Raw genomic sequence first — 13,590 nt, 5'->3', positions numbered from 1 at the left:
ATAGGTAATTATTAAGTTTTTAAGGTCAAATTTAAACTCAGGTCCTCCTGACTCCAGGACCAGTGCTCTATCCACTGCACCACATAGCTCCCCCCAGGTCTTTTTCTGAAATCTTTCCAGACCCCCACCTCCCCTTTTCCACCAACTATAAGTGCCACTACCAAATCTCCTCAATCTATTTTGCAGCAGCCATATTTTAGTCAAACCATCTCTGCAGATAAACTAAACTAGGTTAAGGATAATCAAATATTTCAGTGAACTAGGAGGATGACTTCCTTAAGCATGTAAAGATTTTCCTTTAGGCAGTTTGGGCAAATGAGAATAATTTATTTCACTGGCTAAGAAGTCAGTTGAAGCAGGTGCTGTAGAGCCCTAGAGCTTGATCAGACATTGAAGATGGCAAAGTCATCTACTACATCCCTGGCCAGGACCCAAGGTCATCTTGACTTTTTGTCCTATCACTGGTCTTTGATAACTCTGAAAGAGAGAGTGAGACTGACATCTTTGTACAATTATGCATCACTTGAAAACAAAAAATGAAAAACAACAACCCCAATCTTGTATAGATTTTAAATATATCTATACATGCACGTGTCGTCTACTCCAATTAGACTGTAAACTCCTTAAGTACAGGGACTCTTTTTACTGGTATTTTTATATTCCCAGAATCTGGAACAAGGTCTGACACATACAAAATTGCTGTCAATTAATATAATTAATGGGATCCATTTTTAAAAATTCCCTTGAGGATTATAAACTTAGACATAGATGATACCTTTGAAGTCATCTGGCTCAACGCTTCCATTTTGCAAATAAGGAAAATGAAGCCCAGAGAGGTTCAGAGCCAAGATTACACAGGAAAAGCTGAGATCTGAACCTAGGTTCTCTGGACCATCACTCTTAACATTGTCCCTTGCTCCTGGTCTAGGTTCATCACTTTTAATAATTGATTTTCACCTTCTGTGTGAAAGAGCAGTGAAGCTGTAATGCATCACTGATCAGTCACCACCAGTCAGAACTGGGACCCCTAAGGGGAAAAAAGAAGTGGGTTCATATACAGTTATATTGGTTTGTCAGAAACTTACTAGCTTCTGGGCACTTAATGATCTGGAAATTACTGAGTCAAAAGAGCAGAAGTTAGTAACCTGTAAGACTGTGAGCTAAGGATGGTTTCTCTATTTTTCAATAAAATTTTATTATACTTAAATATATAAAGAAATATTCTTAACTCATTGACCTGAATTTGACCTTTGGGTCATAAATTTCAGGCTCATGCTATATAGAAGGAAAGGTAAGTGATTTTTTTTTTCCCAAAAAGGTTTGGAATTTCATCGCATAGAAGATGAGAGGGAAAATACCTCGAATAGTCAGCACTTGGAAAGAAACAACCTAAGCCACTAATAAGTTACTACTCCATAGGAGATACTTAATTAGCCAAAGGACCATTAGCCATGGGTGAGAAAGCATCTGTTTTCCACACATGTTGTAACTATAATAGCTGGCAGGTAAGATACTTTATCTCACTTGATCTTCACAGCAATCTTGTGAAGTAGGAACTGCAGATATTATCCTTATTATACAGATGAGAAAACGGAGCCTCAGAGATGTTAAGTGACTTGTCACACAACTAAAAACGTTTGGAGGTAGAATTTTAACCTACTTCCCTACTGTCTTCGAATTCACATTGCAACTACACTACACTAACTTCTCTAGGAAATCAGTCAATAAACACTTCTTAAGCACCTATTATGAACCTACCAAGTATCTGGAGACAGATAAAAAAAAAAAGTAGAACACAGACCCTGTTCCCAGGCAGTTCATAGTCTAATGGGAGAGAGAACATACAAACAGCTATGTACAAAGAAATTACAGATTGGATAAATTGAAGAAAATCAACAGTGGGAGGAGACAAGAATTAAGTGGGACCAGGAAAGTCTTCCTGCGGAAGGTGAATTCCCTACTGCAAGGAAGCTAGGGAAACTAGGAGGTGGAGATGAGGAGGAAGAAAATTCCTGGTATGAGAATTCTGTGGAAATGCCTGGAATCTGGTATACAATTATACCTATAATTTACCCAGTCATATGTTTCTCATCTGGATTCTTGATGAATGAATGATCTGGGAGAAATTTTGAAGTGGGACAATAATCATAATTATAATCATAATCATAATCATAATAATCTTATGTAGCTTTTTTGGGAAAGATTTTATTTATTTTGAGTTTTACAAATTTCCCCATATTCTTGCTTCCCTCCCCCTACCCCCCACAGAAGGAAGTCTGTTAGTCTTTACATTGTTTCCATGGTATGCATTGATCTAAATTGAATGTGATGAGAGAGAAATCATATCCTTAAGGAAGAAAAACAAAGTATAAGAGATAGTAAAATTACATAATAAGATAACTTTTTTCCTAAATTGAAGGTAATAGTCTTTGGTCTTTGTTCAAACTCCACAACTCCCTCTCTGGATACAGATGGTATTCTCCATCACAGATAGTCCAAAATTGTCCCTGATTGTTGCACTGATGGAATGAGCAAGTCCATCAAGGATCACCCCCATGTTGCTGTTAGGGTAAACAGCATTCTCCTGGTTCTGCTCATCCCGCTCAGCACCAGTTCATGCAAATCCCTCCATGCTTCCCTGAATTCCCATTCCTCCTGTTTTTTTTTGTTAATATGATTTTATTTATGCATTACTAAAATATTTTTGTTTAAAAGTAAATACAATACTCCCTCCCCCACAAAAATATAGAACCTCATGAGAAATAAAGTAAAAGAAAGAGAAAAAAATGTTTCTTGGGTGGATCACATTCTTTATCATAAGACCATCACAGAAGTTACTTCCATATTTTTCCACAGTTGTTGCTGATTGTAATTCCCTCCATCAATTCCTCCCCACTACCATATATTGTTTTTTCTCTATCCTTTCACTCTGTCCCTCTTCTAAAATGTGCTGTAGGGTAGCTGAGTGGCACAGCGGACAGAGCACCGGCCCTGGGACCAAGAGGCCCCAAGCCCACATACTACCCAAGAGACCCAACAACTACCTGGTCCCGTGGTTCTAGACAGGCCACCCAATCCCAGCACCTTGCAAAGAGTAAAAATGAAAATGTGTTATATCTGACTACTCTCTCTTATGATCTACCCTGTCCTTTATCATCCATATCCCCCCTTCCCCCCTGTCGCCCTTCTCTCCTTTTTACTCTAGATGTCTATACCCTATTGAGTGTGTATGCTGTTTCCTCTCTGAGCCATTTCTGATGAGAGTGAAGGTTCCCTCCTTCCCCCTCAGCTTCCCCCCTTCCATATCATTGCAAAAGCTCATTGCAAAAAAATATTTTATATGAAATATCTTAGCCTATTCCACCTTTCCTTTCTCTTACTCCCTGTGCATTTCCCTTTTATCCATTGACTCCATTTTTACAATATATTATATTTTCAAATTCAGCTCTCTCCTGTGCTTCATCTATAAAGACTCCTTCTATCTGCTCTATTAAATGAGAAGTTTCTCATGAGTATTATCAGTATCATTTTTCTATGCAGGAATACATGCAGTTCATCATCATCAAGGCCCTCATAGTTTACCCTTCTCCTCCACTCTCTATGCTTCACCTGAGTCCTGTACTTGAAGGTCAAACTTTCTGTTCAGCTCTAGTCATTTTAACAGGAACGTTTGAAATTCCCCTGGTTCATTGAAAGTCCATCTTTTCCCCCTGGAAGAGGATGTTTAGTTTTGCTGGGTAGTTGATTCTTGGTTGCATTCCAAGCTTTTTTGTCTTCTGAAATATTACATTCCAAGTCCTACGAGCCCTTAATGTAGTTGCTATTAAGTCCTGTGTGATCCTGACTGCAGCTCCACAATATCTGAATTGTGTCCTTCTGGCTGTTTGTAATATTTTCTTTTTGATTTGGGAGTTCTGAAACTTGGCTATAATATTCCTGGGGTTTTTTTTGGGGGGGGGATCTCTTTCCAGGGGAGATCAGTGGATTCTCTCAATTTTTATTTTGCCCTCTGCTTCTAGGATATCAGGGCAATTTTCCTGTAGGAATTCTTTAAAAATGAGGTCAAGGTTCTTTTCCTGATCGTGACTTTCAGGTATCCCAATAATTTTTAAATTATCTTTCCTGGATCTGTTTTTCAGATCAGTTGTTTTTTCAATGAGATGTTTCACAGTTTCTTCTAATTTTTCATTCTTTTGGTGTTGAAGTATTGTATCTTGATTTTTCATAAAGTCATCAGCTTCCTTTAGTTCCATTCTACATCTGAAGGATTTGTTTTCCTCAGAGAGCTTTCTTATCTCCTTTTCTATCTGGCCAATTCTGCATTTTAAAGCATTCTTCTCCTCAATAACTTTTTTTAAAGGTTTTTTTTTTGCAAGGCAAACGGAGGTTAATTGGCTTTCCCAAGGCCACACAGCTAGGTAATTATTAAGTGTTTGAGATCAGATTTGAACCCAGGTACTCCTGACTCCAGGGCCAGTGCTTTATCCACTGCGCCACCTAGCCTCCCCCTCAATAACTTTTTGAAGTGTTTTATCCATTTGACCTAAGCTGGTTTTTAACATATTATTTTCTTCAGCATTTTTTTGGATCTCCTTGACTAAGTGGCTGACTTCGTTTTCATATTTTTCCTGCATCTCTCTCTTTGCTTTTCCCAATTTTTTTCTTATCTCCCTTACTTGATTTTCAAAATCTTTTTTTGAGCTCTATCATAGCCTCAGCCCAACTTCTTTTTTTTTCTTGGAGTCTTTAGATGCAGAAGCTTGTACTTCCTCATCTTCAGATTGAGTATTTTGATCCTCATGGGGATCATAGACAAAGTATTTTACAATGGTCTGGTTCCTTTTTTCTTTCTGTTTATTTCCTTTCCCCAGTCTGTGCCTGGTTTGGGGGTGCTTCCTGAGCTTTTGAGTTTTATTGGGACACCCCCACAAGGACCTCAGTGTGTGAGGCTCTGACTACTCTCCTGGTCTGTGAATGGCCACAAGCGCACCCCTCTGCCACGGGGCCGGCGGGGTTCCCTGTTCTATGGGGGGCCAATACTGTGATCAGGGTCTGAATGTGGTCAGAGCTCCAGAGTCCTGCTCCAGGGACAGAGAACAGACTTTAGAAGTCTTCCTCTACTTCCTTACCTTTGGTGGGCTGAGCACTCATGACAGAGCTGCCTAGAGGCTCCTGCTTGCTGGCTCCATGAGCCTACTTCTGTTTCCTAGATCTGGGCATGCTGAGTGTCATGACCAGCTGAGGGTCTGGACTTCATGCTTGCTCTGGCAGAGGTCTCCCTGCTGATCTTCCAAGTTGTACTTTGTACTCCCTGGGATGCAGGTCAGGAAACTGCTTCTACTGCTGGGAGCTAGCACTCCCAGGTGCCCTGGGGCTGTTCCAGGGAGGCTAAAGTTTCTTCACTTTGGCCAGGCTGCCCCTCTGACCACATGGAACAGAGTTTTTCCACTATTTTACAGGTTGCCTTGGGCTGGAGAGTTGCCTCCCTGGATCTTTCTGTGATTTCTGCCTCTCAAAAATTTAGAGTCATAATTTTAAGATTTTTGAAATTATTTTGGAGAGAGCACCTAGGAGAGCTTCTTCTCTTGCTGCCATCTTGGCTCCACCCCACCTTAATTCAATCTTATTTGGCTTTAATATACTTCTTTAAGGTTTTCAAAGCTCTTTGCAAATATTATCTCATTTTTACAACAACCCAAGAAGTTAAGTACTATTTTTATCCCAAATTTTACAGACAAGAAAACTGAAGTCAGCAGAAATTAAATGACTTTCCCAAGGTCCCACCATTAGTAGGTGACAAAGTTACTTAGACACTCTGGTTTCTGCTTATGGATGAATTTATTTAATTTCCCCAGAATATCATTAACGTAAAAGGACTTCAGAGCTCATCTGGTCCAACCAGGACCTGAACAAAAATTTCCTCTAGCTCATTCTCAATTAGTTGTTATCAATTCATAAAGATTCATTAAGCTCTTACTTTTTGCCAGCCCTAAACATTCATACAAAGGAATACAAAGAAAGGTAAAATTAATCTTTTGGACAACCACTGCCAGAAGCAGTTAATGAGAGGGAAGCTGAGCTACCTGAGGATGCTTATTTCACTTTTGTGCAGTTTTGATTTTAGTATATCTAAATCTGCCTCTTTGCAATATCTATTCATAGTTCCTGGTTGGCCAAAAGGCCAAAGGGATCCATGACACAAACAAGGTTGGGAAGTCTTATGTAAATCTTTTTCTCCAGGTCAAACATCCCCAGTTCCTTCAACTGACCACCATTCTCATTGGCCTTCATTGGATGCTGTATAACTACATCAGTGACAGTCTCAAAATGTGACTTCAAGTTCTGAACACCTTTGATCAACTGTGGACATCACAGATCAGAGTACATTGGTCTTGGGATACCTCCCAAGATCAGGACCACATACCTTTTGTAATGGACCAAAGGCAAAGACAAACATCTGGTTTTAGTCCTCTGTGGCTCTCAGCTAGAGGGTCACAGGCCATAACCCTTACAAACTGACAAGAGTCTACTAATACATACATTCTTCAGAGGAAGAACACACAATACTTCCATTTATACATATCCTTAATGAACTTTGGGGTCAAAGGGATTCTTCTTATGGTTCTAGATTAATATAACACAGGATAATGAGTAACAAACATAATTACATTTTTTTTTAAATCAGTGAAGGGACATAAGCAGGAAGTAGCACAGTCAGAACTACAGAATTTAAGAGTCTGAAGGTTCCAAGATCCTTGTCTTATGCCACTCACCAAACTGCCTTTCAAACTTTAAAACTGAGGAGGGGACAAATCATGGGACAGTGAGGTGGCACTGAAGTATATAGAGTGCTAGGCCTGAAGTCAGGAAGATTCATCTCCCTGAGTTCAAATTTATACTCAACATTTATTAACTGTGTGACTCTGAGCATGTCATTTAACCCTGTTTGCCTCAGTTTTCTCATCTATAAAATGAACAAAAGGAAATGGCAAACCTCTCCAGTATCTTTGTCAAGAAAACTCCAAATAGAGTCATAAAGAGTTATTCACAACTGGACAACAAAACAGAGAACATATTTCCACTTCAAAATATCTTCAAATTTTAAAATAGAGCTGAATAGGGAAGGTACTATATTGTTTCCATTTGACAGATGAGGACATTGAATAGATGACTTCTCTACTACATTTAGAGATAGATCTCAGACTAGAACCCTGAATCTCAGACCATGCCCATGTTCTTTACATTATCATTCAAACCCATATTCCTTTGGGGTAACTGGAAAGGACATTTAAATTGCCTGTGTCATATTGAGGCAATGAGGTAGTTCAATAGATTGACTTGGGGACAAGAAGACCCAAGTTCACATTCTGCCCCGGCTTCTACTAGATATGTGACACTAGCCTTAGTTTCCTTATTTGTAAAACAGACACAATAACATTTAACATTTACCTCACAGAGTTGTTATAAAGATCACCTGAGATAACATTAAAAACCACATTAAGAGGGTGGCTAGGTGGTGCAGTGGATAGAGCCCTGGCCCAGGAGTCAGGAGTACCTAATTTCAAATTTGGCCTTAGACACTTAATAATTACCTAACTGTGTGGACTTGGGCAAGCTACTTAACCCCATTTTCCTTGCAAAAACCTAAAAAAAAACACATTAAAAAGATAATATGAAATAATATCTGTAAAAGTACTTTACATACCTTAAATACCATTCCTAAGACTTTGGGGATACATAACCTGTATAAATGCTAGCTATTGTTATAAAAACCAACTTGCTTATTGCATCTCAGCTACTGTAATGCACCCTGGAAAGGTGCATTAATCAACTTCATATATGGGCAAACTAATGACATATTATTAAAGACTGTTCTAAATATATTTTAAGACCTATTGTTTAATTGTCTTATCATTTTGTAAAATGCTCTTATAAGGTAGCAATCAGGATCCCCATTTCACTTATAATGGAACTTTGCTACATAAAATGATCTAAGATGGGGGCCTCATGTAGAAGATGATAAGGATCTGATAGAAGACATCTTCTGTTACCCTACAACAGGGTAAGATTTCTTTCCATTGACTGGGTAGCTGTAACAGGTAGTATCTGTAAAACTACCAGACTTGATAGTATCTCTCTGTCTCTCTCTCTGTCTCTCCTTCTCTGACTCTCTCTGTCTCTGTCTCTGTCTCTGTCTCTGTCTCTCTGTGTGTGTGTGTGTGTGTGTGTGTGTGTCTGTCTGTCTGTCTGTCTGTCTCTGTCTCTGACTCTGTCTCTCTCCCTTTCCCCTTCTCCTTGTCTCTGGAAATGTCCTGAGGCTGAAGGTCTTGTTCCTCCAAATCATGATCACCATGCACACAACCACCTTTCCCTTCTTCTAGTTTCAATGGCCCCAAGAATTTGGGTGTGGGGCTTTTCTCTAGGATTAGGAGGTGGAATCCCCAGATCTAATAACCTTGGAACCAGAATTCCAGGCTTGATACTGCTGCCAACCCAGCAGGGAAGAATTGAGAAACCAGGATACTGGGACTCATGTCCAAGGGGCCTTTGGATTTGGAATTTAGTGGGACTAATACTATATAGCAACTGAGTTAAGCTGTGAACCTAATCCCCCTCCCCTCCCTAGAGAGTTTCCTCCCCCACTTTCACGTCTTTGTTTGGAGTCAGGGGAATGTTTGAATGTTTGTTCTTGCTATAGCTTTGAAATAAATATTTCTTTGTAAAAGCTATTCTGTTACATGGTTAAATAGAACTGGGTTGCATGCAAGACCTAAAATTGAGGGAACACAGTTGGTGGAGATGAAAACGGCAGAAACTAATCACCCTCCTCCAGTCTCTTCAGCCTGCTGGAGAACATGGGGGGTGGGGAGACGAAATGAAACAAGCCTGGGCTTCAGGCGTCCCTCCTACACATCCTCTTTACATTCTTGACAAAACAACATCAAACTTAATGTGTTTAAGGGATACAATATATCTTGAGTTCAGAAAGGTGGGATAAAGGATAGAGTGCCAGGCCTAGAGAAGTTCAAATCTGAGCTCAGACACTTATTAGCTGTGTGACCCTGGGCAAATCACTTAACCCTCTCTGATTCCTTCATTATACAATTAAAGGAACTAGGACACAAAAAGGTAGAGTAAAGGTGTGGATTAGTGGCAAATCTGGAACAAAACTCTAGTTCACTGACCTCTTTCCACAACACAATAGTGTCCCTCAGGGAATGTTATATTGTGTATTAATATCTGGATAAGAAGGAGGCATGTCACAGAAGATGGTTTGGAAGTCAGTAAGCTAGATTCAAGTCCTACCTCTGACATATATTGGGTCTCTCTCTTACTATGGGCAAGTCACTTAGCTCTTGGTGTCCCTGGGCAACTCTTTTGGACATAAAATCTTCATTTTCTCTTGAGGAAACAACTACAAAATGAGAAGGGGCCAGCCTCCATTGATAGAGGAAGTTTCTTCACCTGAAACTTCCCAGTATAAATGAAATTACAGGCCCAATCTCTAACTAAGGTTATTTTAGTTATATCTGCATAATCTCAAAACTAGATTATAACACATTGTGGGATGATCCACTGGTTTTTTTATTTTTATTAGGTTTTTGCAAGACAAACGGGGTTACGTGGCTTGCCCAAGACCACACAATTAGGTAATTATTAAGTGTTTGAAATCGGATTTGAACCCAGGTACTCCGGACGCCAGGGTCGTTGCTTTATCCATTGCACCACCTAGCCATCCACTGTTAATGACATAGCTTTTCTCAACAAAATATGACCCAAGACAGCTCTGAAGGACTTATGATAAAGAATGCTATCCATCTCCAGGAAAAGAGTTGATGGTTTCTGAATACAGATTGAAGCATACTTTTATTTTTATTTTATTATCTTGAATTTTTTTTGGGGGGGGTCTATGTCTTCTTTCACAATATAATTATTTTGGAATTGTTTTGCATGATCCTACATTTATAACCTATATCAAATTGCTTGCTTTCTCAATGTGGGGGCAAAGGGGAAGAAGGGAGAGAAATTGGAACTCAAAAATTTTTTAAAAACAAATGTTGGGCCGGCTAGGTGGCGTAGTGGATAAAGCACCAGAATTGGAGTCAGGAATACCTGGCTTCAAATCCAATCTCAGACACTTAATAATTACCTAGCTGTGTGGCCTTGGGCAAGCCACTTAACTCCATTTGCCTTGCAAAAACCTAAAAAAAAAAAAAAAAACAAAACAAATGTTAAAAATTGTTTTTACATGAATCCATGGAAAAACAAAATCCTAAAGAGAAAGAATGGGGCACTCTGGAGACAAAACAGATTGCAAAAGTAGGGGAACTATTTGTAATTAAGATCTCATGCAAACGCAGTTAGTTTTTTCTTTTCTTTTTTTTTGATCTATTATCAAGACACTTAACTGAACCAATATTTATTTATTTGTTTGTTTGTTTGCTTGGTTTTTTTGGTTTGGTTTTGGTTTTTGCAAGGAAATGGGTTTAAGTGACTTGCCCAAGGCCACATACCTAGGTAATTATTAAGTGTCTGAAGCTGAATTTGTACCCTGACTCCAGGGCCAGTGCTTTATCCACTACCACTTAGCTGCCCCTGAACCAATATTTAAACAGATGATTATATAATTCCTGGAGAGTAAAAATAATATCTCACACTTCTATAGTACCTTTAGATTTACAATGCACTTTCTTCCCAACAATAATATAGACTTCTCACTATATATTTATTATATATCATAGGTAAATATAATGGACAGATATGATTATAACAAAAATGTGAATATATAGATATATCTGCTATTATTATACAAATGTAAATATATGAATATATAGTTAGTAACTGATGTAAAGATGTGACTAATTTGTGGATGATATGGATAGATATCTTATCTGAGGTAGAAATTTCCAGTTTCCACCTTTTTTTCTGGAGTGTAGGAGGGCCAGACCTACAAGTCTGAAATCTGGGGAAGGAGGGAAGAGTAAGGCAGACAGTGTCTCTAGGACCACTGAGGCTGGTCAATCTCTTCTTTACTTTCCTGTCTCCAAGAGGCATAGCAAACTAGAATTCTATCTATCTACCTCACATCAAATAACTGTAGTCTAGGCGTACCACAGGGTCAGAATAAAAGAATTTCCCTAGTTATTCTCAAGGGGAAAGTAATACCTAGCTTATCATTGTTAATAGCCTGCTCCTATCAAGCACTAAGCAATTAAAGCCTCTTTAACAAAAGTAAATAATAAAAATATATTGGGGAGATCATACAAATTAGAGTAGATAAAAGACTACACAAGAATAGTTGAGCTTTTGGGATTGAGTTAAGGTCTCAGCTCTGGAAGAGAAAGAATGATCTCACTAGGGAGAACCCCTCTCAACTGCTAGACAGCAAGCACTGAAAGTCAAGGAATATGCTAGGAACTAGTTTTTCCACAAATCTGACTGGGGATGAGGGTGGGTAGAGAATTCCTAGTTTACCATTCAAAATAGAGAATAATTATTCTCTATAATAATCCCTATTTTACCATTGCTTTCTCAGTCACCTGTCTCAAACTCTTTCCCTGAATTGCCTGTTACTACAGGCAATTCATCTTTAAGGGTTTCTCAGCCAATTAGGAGTCAGATCTCGCTCCACTTTGGATAGTTATCAGAAAAAGTGTTTCAGGCTCGAGACAAAGTGTGGTTGCATTCACATAGCTTTTTGAGATTTACAAAATGCATAGCTGTAGGGAGGTATAGCATAATAATATCAAAACTAAAATTTTTCCATTTTTCTTTTGGGGGGGGAAGGGAAAGGAAAGAGTCCAGACTTTAATTTCTGTTTATGGAGTTCCAGTGAAGAAATTAGCTCCACAAAAGCAAATCTGATTTTTTTTGAGGGTGGGGGGACTTAGTTTCCTGGGACATTGGAAAATTAAGTGATTTGCTCAGGGTTACCTAGGTTGTTCTGAAGCAGAAGGCAGTTCTCTATTGTCTACCCTATGCTATCTCTCATCTCTATTTAGAAGTAAAGGTTATTTTGGCTCAAATAAAAGGAGTTTTGTCCATAATCACAGAGTTAGGCCATTGAAGAGACAGCATTCAAACCAGGTCTTCTGGCTGGGTTTCCACTACATCACGTATACTATAACAACAGTAATAAACTATTTTCAAAGGAAATTCAGGGTTTTTTAAGGGTTATCATTTTTGAGCACTTTTAGATACAGCTTCTAAAAATTTCAGTTTTTAGGCAAAGTTTGAAGGTTGAAGAAGGAGAAGGGAAGAAGAAAGGCAAAAAAATAAAAATCCTTGATTCTTTATTCAAAGCTATCCTCCACAGCCACCTCCACATCTTTCTCACATTGCCTTTAAAAAAATTTCTTCTGAAATAGCATTTAAAATTGGAAGCCTAGAAACAGTGATGCATCATCCAACCCCAAAGAATTGCACATTCTAGGTGCATGATGATAGTGGAAATTCTATGAGGGTCAGGATTTCTGTAAGTCCTTACTGGGTATAGCCTAAGATATAGTCAGCCTACAAATAATCCTGTATCAAAAATGACTCTGTGGGTAGCCTTAAATTCTGGGGTAGTGTCTGCATAAATGTCTTCCTCTACCAAATAAATAATCATTCATGTTGGTAGGGCATTGCACATATCTTTCCAATGCTTATTACATGCCAACTGTAAGTCAGGAAAGGTAGATATTTTTCTCTATTCAATTAAAAAAGAATTTATTAAGTACCTACAATGTCTCAGGCACTGGGCTATATCATGAGAATGCAAAAAACAATGACATAGTTTTGTCCTCAAGTAGCTTGCATTCTACTGCCAGGAGAGGGGGAGGTATGCAACAAGCCCATGGATAAATAACTATAATGAATTTACAAAGTAATTTGTGTGGGAGAGAGGGAGAGGACCAACACTTGAGGACTACATAAAAGGACTTCCCCTAAGACAAGGGTGGAAAACCATTTTTTCTGCCAAGGGTCATCTGGATATCATTCCCAAGTCATAGAAATTATCAACTTGAAAATAAATCTGCTATATTTGGTTAAATATTTAATTAATTTACTTAAAATTCCTAGATTTATTGAATTTCCAGTTGCCTTGGGAGACCAAATGATTTCTCGGACCTTATACTATCTTCAGGCCAGGCGGTTCCCACCCCTTCCCTAACAGGTGCTTTGAAGGAAGTCAGGGAATCTAGGAGGAGGAAAAATGAGGTTGATTATCCTATTCTCCTTTTACAGTATGGAGGTTCAGAAAGGGTAAAGATCTTGCCAACATTACTTAACTAATTAGTGACAACTCAAGGTCTAAAGATCTAACCCTAAACCCAATCCAATATACACCAAAGACATTGAGAAGATTCCTGTCAATGAGGTTTATATTTCTGAAAGCCCTATCCAGAATTGTGTTGCATCAGCATTGTGAAAAAATTTGAGTTACTCACTTTTTAGACCTCAGTTTCCTAATTTTAAAACGAGAGCTTTGGACTAGGTGGTTTTTAAGGTCCCTTACAATTCTAAATCCATGATCTTCACTTACATTAATGACCTTCCTTGGTTTTTCCAATACATGAAAAATAGTTGAATTTCCCCAACTTTATT

The sequence above is a fragment of the Macrotis lagotis genome, chromosome 1, assembly GCF_037893015.1.
Source record: "Macrotis lagotis isolate mMagLag1 chromosome 1, bilby.v1.9.chrom.fasta, whole genome shotgun sequence".
Classification (NCBI taxonomy): domain Eukaryota; kingdom Metazoa; phylum Chordata; class Mammalia; order Peramelemorphia; family Peramelidae; genus Macrotis; species Macrotis lagotis.
The sequence above is the reverse complement of the archived record's forward strand: the minus strand, read 5'-3'. Positions refer to the sequence as shown.